We start from the raw sequence: 10,000 nt of genomic DNA, 5'->3' as shown, positions 1-10,000 counted from the left end.
CACAAACAATGTAAAGATCGAAGCAATCATAAGAAAAGAAAACGGATGATCGTACATATATCTATCTATCTATCTATCTATCTATATATATATATATATATATATATATATACATATATATACAATGTATGAAAAAACCCCAGGTGGAGGAATTTCCATGGGAGTGGAAAACGCATTGTGGATTGTTGCCGCCAGAGCTGTTGTCAATCCAATCGAGGCTGTGACCTGTGTGTCGAAAGGTCAATGACCGAAGTTGGGCTGAACGGCTTCAGATGGCTTTTAGTTCGTGTCTTCTTGATCGTCTTCGTCCTCGTCCTCATCTTCCTTTTCTTCTTTCGTCTTCATTGTCGTCGTCGTCGTCGTCGTTGGTATCATCATCATTATCATCGTCGTCTTCATTTTCTTTTTCGTCTTCATTGTCGTCATCGTCGTAGGTATCATCATCATTATCATCGTCGTCTTCTTTTTCTTTTTTGTCTTCATCGTCGTGGTCGTTGATATCCTCCTTCTCAATAATTGTCGCTGTCGTCATCATCTGTTTCTTCTTTATCGTCGTCTTTCTCCTCAGTAAGGTACCATCCGAGCTATGCTGACTATTACAACGAAGTGGTGCTGGGTTGTTTGGAAATTTTACTTCTAAAAGACATATATATCATCACACACACACACACACGCTTGTAAAAATACGTCAATAAGTACTATTTTTTTCCTTCCAAAAGCGAGGACACGCACACGCACAGGATGAGACAGAGACAGACAAATTATTAGACAAAAAAATCTAGACTGTCCAAAGATGCAGTCCTGACCCAAAACACCTGAAGATGAGCGGCAAAGAAAGAGATCCCTTCAGGAGACGACACGCTGGAAAAACACCACGAGCGGCATGTCCACTGGCGATGAGAAACCACTTCCCTTTGTTCATTGTTGATTCTGCTTTGTTCCCCCACCCCCCCAACTTGTCGAGGGTTCGGTGAGACTGACGAGCGTTGGAATTTGTTGTTTTCTTCTTCTTCTTTTTTTTTTTCTTCGTTTTTTTTTGTTTTTTGTTTGTTTGGTTGGGTTTTTTTTTCCCGACGGATGGCATGGTTGAGCTTGTTCCCACATGACGATATATATCTTGTCTCTTCCATTTTCACAGGAGAGAGAGAGAGAAGGACAGAGAGACAGAGAGACAGACAGACAGACAAAGAGGGTACCGTTTGATGTGGAGGTATGTGTAACTGCTTAGTCTTGGCAGATGTTACAATATGTTTTCCGTAAAAAAAAAACCCAACCTACTTTTAAGATGAAACGTATCCGGTTTGTTATTCACAAATGACTAAGTGTGAGCGACTGGGTGGAAAAATAGTAATGTTTCGAACTGTGTTGGGTTTTTTTATGTCAGAAACAAGACAAGTTTGAAAATGCTGGTTGCTGGTAATATTTTAGAGGAACATGTTTTTGCCTTATATCTGCTTGCACTGGGTATAACAGTACAAAAAGCAGTTCACCTTCTTGAGCAAATCTACACAAGGGACATAACAAAACTCTTTCCAAATGGATTTTATATATCTTTGATGATTTACAGCAATATTTGAAACACCAGATATATATTTTGTTGATGCTGGTGTGATAAATCTATTCATATTCACAGCCAGATACATTTCCACTGTCACCGGTTCATTTATTTATTTATTTTAGTAATTTGAAAAAAAGAAAAGCTTTCGCTAATCTGAATATCGTTCTCTGCAAGCTCAAAAACAAACTATAAATGTATTGTGCACCTCGAATCACCCAAACAAATGAAAAATCACAACTGCATTAACACAAATGTGTGATGCTCAGGTCACTTTTGCTCTGATATCAAGATTACGTAACGTTTTATAACCTCTGGTATGTATATATATATATATATATAGAGAGAGAGAGAGAGAGAGGGGGGGGGGAGTATAGTTTTTGTGTCAAGGAACGCCAGCGCGAATATGCAAATAAGTCAAATATATACCATCAAGAATACAACATAACCAGCCGTTTACCATGCCTAATATCCTAACAGTTAACTGGTGTCATGACACCGAAAGCCCTCGAAAGCCCATCATATTACTTTCCTCTAGTGACATGTTTAGAGTGGATATCGAGTATTCTTCAGATTAATGCGTTGCTCCATTAACAGTCGTAGACTGGTTTTAATTACTGACTGAAGATTTACAGTTTCAGTTTCTATTTCAATTTCTCAAGGAGGCGTCACTGCGTTCGGACAAATCTATATATGCTACACCACATCCACCAGGCAGATGCCTGACCAGCAGCATAACATAACATAACGCGCTTAGTCAAGCCTTGAGTGCATGCATATAATGTATTTGTGTTCCTTTCCCAGTTTGCTAGAGGACAACACTTTTGTTGCCATGGGTTCATTTTCAGTGCGCCAAGTGCGTGCTGCACGCGGGACCTTGGTTTGATCCGAATGACTACACGCTCAGTTCGATTTTCCAATCAAACGTATGAGTAAGGGCGAAAGCGGGATTCGAACATAGACCTTCACGGACTGTCTTGGCAGACGAGCATCTTAACCATTCTTTCACCTTTCTCCACATGAAGATTTGAATACTTACAGAAGTGAAAAGAGAACAGAAAGACAACAAGACGAACGTCGCCACAGCAACCAGCAACAACACAACCTGATAAATGTCCAGGTATAAATGATCAAGCATGTGAAAGCTCACGCGTGGATACGAATGAATATGAGACTTGCAGCCCACGATTTCAAAGGACGAAGAAGAAAAAGAAGAAGAAAAAGACCAAATGCACACAGTTTTGATCGCTAAAGGAGCAAATGGTTTCTAATTCGACTTCATCTTGAGAACTAGATATAACGTAATAAAGCAATAAAATAGACAAGGAGGGGTCCTGTGCAGTCCATTTTAAGAAAGCTGGCCTTTTGAGACACCCTTGAGACATGTCTCAACGAAATATAAAAGCGACAGTATCAGTATCAGTAGCTCAAGGAGGCGTCACTGCGTTCGGTCAAATCCATATACGCTACACCACATCTGCCAAGCAGATGCCTGACCAGCAGCGTAACCCAACGCGTTTAGCCAGGCCTTGAGAAAAAAAAGATAAATACATAAAAATACTACTACAAATAATAATAATATTTATAAGGCGCAAAAAGCGACAGAAAAAACGTATACAAAAAAAGGGAAAAACAAAGAATAGAAATTGATTTATCTTAAATGAGGTTGATAATTTTTACGAACATGCCAGTATTAACGAGAGTGCCAATACTGCGCAAAAAATCTTCTCGTTGTTGTCTCTTTTCTTCTACAACAACAACAACAACAACAACTACTACTACTACTACTTCTTCTTCTACTACTTCTACTTGTGTCATTTTGTCATCATTTTTGCTCTATCTTTCTTCTTCTCATTAAATACATGCATTTTGCAATACACTTGGCACTTGACAACAAAATATGCACACAAAAAAAAGAACAAAAAAAGAAAAGAAAACAACCACAAGAGAGGCAAGGTCTTCAAGACTCACTTGTGATACACTTTAAAAAATATCTAATCGTTAAAATGTGTTCTGTATTTGTTATTATAAAGCTTCAGGTTTAAAAAAGAAAGAAAGAAAAAAAAGTCCTAACCAGATTCGAACCTCGCGTGTTCGGGTGAGAAGAAATTGTCTTACCCATTACACTATCGTAGCTCCTTAACTGACATTCTAAAATTTAATATTTGAACATACTTTTTTTAAAGGGTGATAAATCAATTGCGGTATTCGCAGTGAGAACGCTGTTTAAATCATATTATTCTGGTGTATCTTGGGCATTCAAAAAATCTTTAAGGGTAATAAAAAAAATTCTTTTTAAGTCCGCGGTAAAAGAGACGTGGCTATCGCCGCAATCACACTGCAACATTTAGCCGTTTTCTCTAGATCTAGATAGATGTACAAGTTTAGTTACACCCGCCGGGAATGTAGTACGACACGGTTGATTCAATTGCTATTTTATGTTCATTTTAGTTTTATAGTTTTAAAGTTGATATGAAAATGTATTATTTTTTTAAACTAATAACATGTAGAGCCAAGTACAAGTACTTTTAAACGTCGAAAGAAGTGAAAAGGACTTCATTTTGAGAAAAGTCAAGACTGGAAATTTTTTTCGTTTCATCGTGATCAATTCAAGGGTATTAACTCGCATTGTTTACAATTTTAAACTGTGAATTCCGACTGATTCTGTGGATATTTTTATGGCAGTTTGGGGCATAATCCAGTAAGTGATGAGGCGTTCACAAATCTTTCTCTGAATAAATATTTAACGGTCTCCTTCTCCAACTTTCCATCAATGTTATCGTGTATTGTCCATTGAATATAGGATTGAACGGGCAGGTCAACAACTTGAAACAAAATGGCGTCGTTCGCGTTCGCGAAGAATAAGAGCACGCGCTTTGAATGTGTATAAATATGTGTACGCAATTGATTTTTGCCCATGACCTTCAGGGCTCAGCCAATAGATCTGTAAAGTCCACTCGTCGTATTGATTTTAGTATTTTCCGAAAAAAGACCACTTGGGCGAATGAACACAGTGAAAGCCCTGTACACTGAGAGTAAAACACACAAGCTTTTTATGTACTGAGCATAATTTCAAAATGTAATGTTTAAGATGAGAAAGATCAGTTTAAAGCGAACTAAGTCCCCTAGCATTATTACAGATTAATTTCCCTTTTTTACTATCTGCACCAAAACGTTTGCAAAATAAATAAAACTTCCATGCTTAGCAAAAGAAGTTCTGTTTGAACAAAAAAAAAAGAAGATAATAATGACTGCTCTTGTTGTTGTGCCAGAATACCATATCAAAGTGCCAAGTTTAGAGAATACAAAAAATATAAATATAACAGTAAATGCAGTTTGCATATAATTTGGCTTCTTTTTTAAAATATTTTTTGTGCCCATCCCAGAGGTGCAATATTGTTTTAAATGAGATGACTGGAAAGAACGGAATTTTTTCCTATTTTTATGCCTAAGTTGGTGTCAACTGACAAAGTATTTGCAGAGAAAATGTCAATGTTAAAGTTTACCACGGACACACACACACACACACACACACACACACACACACACACACACACACAGCCAGACACACACACACACAGTGACACACACCACACAGTGACACACACAGACACAGACACACACACACACACACACACACACACACACAAGTTTCAAGTTTTAATTATCCTTTCACTCCTATTGGAGTATGGAGGATTACTGCAAAATAATCTTTTCGTGCCCAGAACAAACATTTCCAAATACACAACAATGTCACATAAAAGTTGAGAAAACACAAATGTCTTTTAACTCCAAAAGTATAACTAGGCAACATTTGCAAATCTAATCATCTTAATTACAGCTAAAATGACTTTTTTTGCCTCCTTTGAGCATATTACAAAAATTAAAAACCGATTTTGGAGACAAATATTTTTTAGGAACATATCTATTTCGTAACTGATCATAATTGGGACATTCCATTATAAAATGAAACTCATCACCAATCCTTACAAACCTTACAAAACCGTAACTCTCGTGGTATGCCTTTGTGTCTCCCTGTTTCTATTTCCAGCTTATGATTACTACTTCGAAATCTGAAGAAGCTGATAACATAATTATCAGGCATTTGACTTATATATTTTTCTCTACCAAATCCACTTTTGAAATTTCGATAAAACAAACATTTACTACTCGTCTCTAGAGCATGTCTCCATAGATTTTGAAAACTATCTCTCAAAGCAATGTTAACATTCTTGCAGAAAGATTCCCTCTCCAAGAAGAATTGACCATCCCAAACACAGTCATACCCTGCTTCTATTAAAATTTGTCTGATACAACTCATCCATTTTGAAGAATAAATACCATTTCGATATAAGTCAAGTAATATCAAATATATTTTCCCAGAATATTTTTCTGTGTTTGATATTACTAAGCTGGTCCAAAATCGAACTAATCTCATTTTCACTAACACACTAATTGGATAAATACCAGTTTCTCCATAAACAATTTGGGTCATAGTACTTCTGTTCAGTTTGAACAAGCGTTTAAAAAATTTCAATTCTAATTTTTCAAGTATATCTACATTTTCATAACCCCATATTTCTGCACCATACAACAAAATAGAAACAATCATAGACTGGTACATGTCCAGAATGATATGTAAAGGTAAATCTTGATTTCTGGCTGACTGAAGTAACGAAAACATAGCTTTGCACACACACACACACACACACACACACACACACACACACACACACACACACACACACACACACACAACCGAACACCAGGTTAAAACATAGACTCACTTTGTTTACACAAGTGAGTAAAAAAAAAAGTGTTATAAATGTAAGCTGACATTTTTCACAAAGAGGGAGCATAAATACGAAAGCGCCTTTGAAAAGGGGTTGATTTTCTCTCATGTCCTTGGCCATTTACATAATGACTGCTAGTGACTTGATACACTTTTCTACACTGGTTGTTGTATGATTGCATTTTTTTTTCATCAGCGGTTTTGTTTTGTTTTGTTTTGTTGAGAAAGTATAGTTGGTAATTTGTAATTGATTTATACAATTCTTTTTTTTTCTTTCGAGGAAGGTGGGAGAGGGATTGAGAGAGAGAGAGAGGAAGAAAGATGACGAGTAAGAGAAAGGAAGAGAAAGAGAGAGACAGAGAGGGGGAAAATGGGGTGTTTGTGTGTGTGTGTGGGGGGGGGGGGGGGGGGATAAAGATCGTCTGCAAGGTAGTTACCCGTTAACTGCCGAGGGATTTTCGAATTTTTATTTTACTTTCATTAAATCTATTTTTTAACAAACTGTTTTAGTCGTGAGTTTGGGAAGACGATTGATAACACCCTAGAGATTCGGTTACGATGTTTTTCAAACTAAGTAACACATACATACAAGTTGGGGCTATCACTGAAGATGTCGTCAGTAAAACACCCACGAGAAATTAAGGGGAGAGAGAGAGAAAGAGAGAGAGAGAGAGAGAGAGAGAGAGAGAGAGGTAAAAATGAAAAAAAAAAGGATAATGTAACAAAGAAATAATAAGCACACGGCTATAGCTTTATTCAATAAAACACCAAAAACAACAACAACAACACAAGAACAACAACAATAACAACAACAACAACAACAAATCAATCATTCAATTAAACTAATCGAAACAAAGACGTGCTTACCTGGAGACCAAAGCGAAAAGCAACAACAGCCAGCGATAGAATTGACGAAAACATCCCACACAACGAGGTCAGTATTATTTATTATTCATAATGATGCTTCTGTCCTTTACATGTCCCCCTCTCTCTCTCTGTGTCTCTGTGTCCGTGGTGTGTGTGTGTGTGTGTGTGTGTGTGTGTGTGTGTGTGTGTGTGTGTGTGTGTGTGTGTGTGTGTGTGTGTGTCCACTGTCCAAAGCTGTAGTGGTTGCCGCTGAAGACATTGCCTGTGTGTGATGGGGGCACACCTACAACTGGTGAGACAATGGCACAACCACACCGCTTTTGTTTGCCCTGCTTGCCTCAGTTTCAGTTTCAGTTTCAGTAGCTCAAGGAAGCGTCACTGCGTTCAGGACAAATCCATATACGCTACACCACATCTGCCAAGCAGATGCCTGACCAGCAGCGTAACCCGGTGAACGCGCTCTGTCAGGCCTTGCCTCAGTGTCTCCTGTCACCTTTATGACCCCAAGCACGTGCTGACTTGAACGACTACCCCGGGTAGGACCGGAGACTGGGAGGGGAAGAGAAGGGGAGGGGAGTGTTCTGGGTGGGTGGATGGGGTGGGGGGGGGGGGATCCACTCCAGTTTCATCCCACGTTTCCCTCGACTTTTTTTTTTTTAAAATAATTCTTGTCCTTTATTTGACCTTCCCCCCCCCCCCCCCCCCCCACCCCCGACATGACCCAGAACACATGCATCTGTGTCCTCTAAATCTCATATTTCGTTGTTCACACACAAACACACACACACACACACACACGCGGACGCACGCACGCACGCACGCACGCACTCACACACGCACACAGTCATGCTCACGTGAACGCACGCACGCACGCACACTAAAGCATACATGCGCACGTACAGGCACGGACACACAGTCACATTTCCCCATTCCCCTCTCCTTTTCTCCTCCTCCTCCTCCTCCTCCTCATCTTCTTCCTCCTTCTCCCTTGTTTTAATATTGCCGAAACTGAAACCACATGAATATGGAAATTGGCCAACTCAAAACAACCGAAGACAAAAAACAAAAAAACTAAAACAAACAAACAAACAAAAACAAAAAACAAACAAACATGCCCTAGCCGTTTCGCTAAAAGCAAGTCAAGAAGAGAGAGCAACTGGCTCTCAAAGGGTGTTTGTTTGTTTGTTTTGAATCAAAATTTCTTGTCGTTAATTTATTGCCTGTTTCGTACCAGGTAACTGGTTTACTTACGTATGCATTCATACGCTGATTTATTTTTTCTGTCCTGGAATAAAGGTTTGGGTGGAAAAGACAGCCTTGATTACAAAGAATAAAAAAAAAAGGAAGTAATTCTGCCTGTCTAACTGGTAGATTTTATACAACTTGCGTTGATGTGTGTGTGTGTGTGTGTGTGTGTGTGTGTACCATTTCACATACCGGAGTGTGATGGACAAAGTACAAATTCAAGTACAAATGTCAAGGGTGTTGGGTGGCCTGGTGAGGGTACCAGGGTAGGGAATAAGTTGTTTTTATTGACCCATTAATTTTGAAAAAGGACCCATTGATTTTGTGGTGAGTTATTCGATCAAATTTCTCATGGTGTCCTTAACCAAACACAGACTAGCTCTCTCCCTCTATGTAAATCATATATATATATATATATATATATATATATATATATATCAACCTATTCAACTTCTAAATCGTTCACCCCTGTAAATAGAATAGAAGGTAACTGGATGGAAAAAAACAACAACAAAAAACAAACAAAAAAACCTTTAAACACAGAACCTCTCGTTCTATTGACAATACCGCCACTTTTCACCAGCTCTTAAAAGAACACAGGTTTCCTCCACCCTCACCCCCAACCCCCCACTCCCCCTCAAACCCTTAGTCTTCCCAACACTATGATAAACTTTTGACAAAAAAACAGCCCCCCCCAAAAAAAAACAAAAAAACAAAAAAAAAACAAAACAACAAAGAAAAACACATGCACACACACGGGGGAAAAAAATAAGGGAGAGAAAAAAAAAGGTAACGGAAAAGAAAAGAAAAGAAAATCGCACATGATTTTCCATACTCACTGAACATCAAATAAAATGAAAAGATATCACACATGAATTTCTCTGTTTTTTCCTCCTCACAGTAATGCGCAAATTAAATTTCGCAACATTTTTCATAAACCCATCAAGGATAATACATAACTAGATAACTAAACAGATAACAAACAAAACTAACAAACTAATTAGATAAATGAATAGATAAATAAATACATGAATACATAAGTACATAAACAAACAAACAAACAAACAAACAAACACATAAATAGATAGATTGAACACGACTTTCAGTACTTACTGAATGTACTCCTTTTCTTCCTCCAACAGTTTTGCACGCACGCGGCTTTAGCCCACGAACTTAATTTTTTTCTGGACGTCAGTCGCCCCGTTTCGGGAACACATTCACGTTCACCTTGCCGATGTTAATTGTGGCGTAAATGTCGCAGTAGTGTTGGTTTCGATTAAAGTGTGTGGGGTGGGTGGGGGTGGGGGGGGGGGGGGGGGGTGGGGGCTTAGAGTGAGGGTGGGGGGGGGGTGCGGGGTCGGGGTGGAGGTGGAACCAGGTCACGGTTTTAGTCTACACCTTGACGGTGGTCACAGTTATAACCTTATAACTTAGAGGACTTTTCAGTTGCAGAGTGCTGAATCTGACAGGTTCCCCGGTCAAAAATATCCCCCCCCCCTCCAGGATCTCTCTCTCTCTCTCCACACACACACACACACACA

At 38.8% G+C, this 10,000-nt stretch overlaps 1 protein-coding gene across 2 annotated transcripts in view; it reads right to left on the bottom strand.

Moving 5' to 3' along the window:
- Window positions 1-9,693, bottom strand: part of LOC143285021 (prestin-like) — a 48,990-nt gene extending 39,297 nt beyond the window's left edge. The window contains exon 1 of one of the 2 annotated variants that reach the window (XM_076592194.1): window positions 9,573-9,693. The gene's annotated coding sequence lies outside the window, so the exon portion shown is untranslated. Of the gene's footprint in view, window positions 1-7,214; window positions 7,317-9,572 lie in introns of those variants that run through there. The other variant, XM_076592195.1, reaches the window with a different exon arrangement.
- Window positions 9,694-10,000: the final 307 nt, after the last annotated feature.

The sequence above is a fragment of the Babylonia areolata genome, chromosome 8, assembly GCF_041734735.1.
Source record: "Babylonia areolata isolate BAREFJ2019XMU chromosome 8, ASM4173473v1, whole genome shotgun sequence".
Classification (NCBI taxonomy): Eukaryota; Metazoa; Mollusca; class Gastropoda; order Neogastropoda; family Buccinidae; genus Babylonia; species Babylonia areolata.
The sequence above is the reverse complement of the archived record's forward strand: the minus strand, read 5'-3'. Positions and strand labels throughout refer to the sequence as shown.